Below are 471 nucleotides of genomic sequence, written 5' to 3' on the forward strand. Positions count from 1 at the left end.
CCAGGCTGGGCTCCTCATAGCGCCGCCCCCAGCACCCGGCCCGCCGCGCCCTGACCCCAGCCGCGGAGTTTGAGCCTGGCAGCCCACGTGGAGCGGAGGCGCAGACGGGGAATCCCGGCAGCCGGCGAGATCCGGCGCCACCCAGGAGTTCCCAGCTCCAGGTCTCGGCACTTTGAGGGCTCGAGCTTGGGGGAAGTGGAGTGGGGGGTGGGGGCGGGAAATCTTTGCCCTCTTCTTCTCTTTGGCACAGTTGAATTCCTAGGCACCCTTAAAAAGCCAGTTTGAATAGAATGATTTTGTTGTTGTTCAGTAGTGTCTGACTCTTTGTGACCCCTTTTGGGGTTTCCTGGAGTGGTTTGCCATTTCCTTCTCCGGCTCATTATACAGACGGGGAAACAAGCAAACAGGGCTGAGTGAGTTACTTGCCCAGGGTCACACAGCTAGTAAATGTCTGAGGCTGGATTTGAACTC

Source organism: Vombatus ursinus, unplaced genomic scaffold (genome assembly GCF_900497805.2).
Source record: "Vombatus ursinus unplaced genomic scaffold, bare-nosed wombat genome assembly UNPS02014801.1, whole genome shotgun sequence".
Classification (NCBI taxonomy): domain Eukaryota; kingdom Metazoa; phylum Chordata; class Mammalia; order Diprotodontia; family Vombatidae; genus Vombatus; species Vombatus ursinus.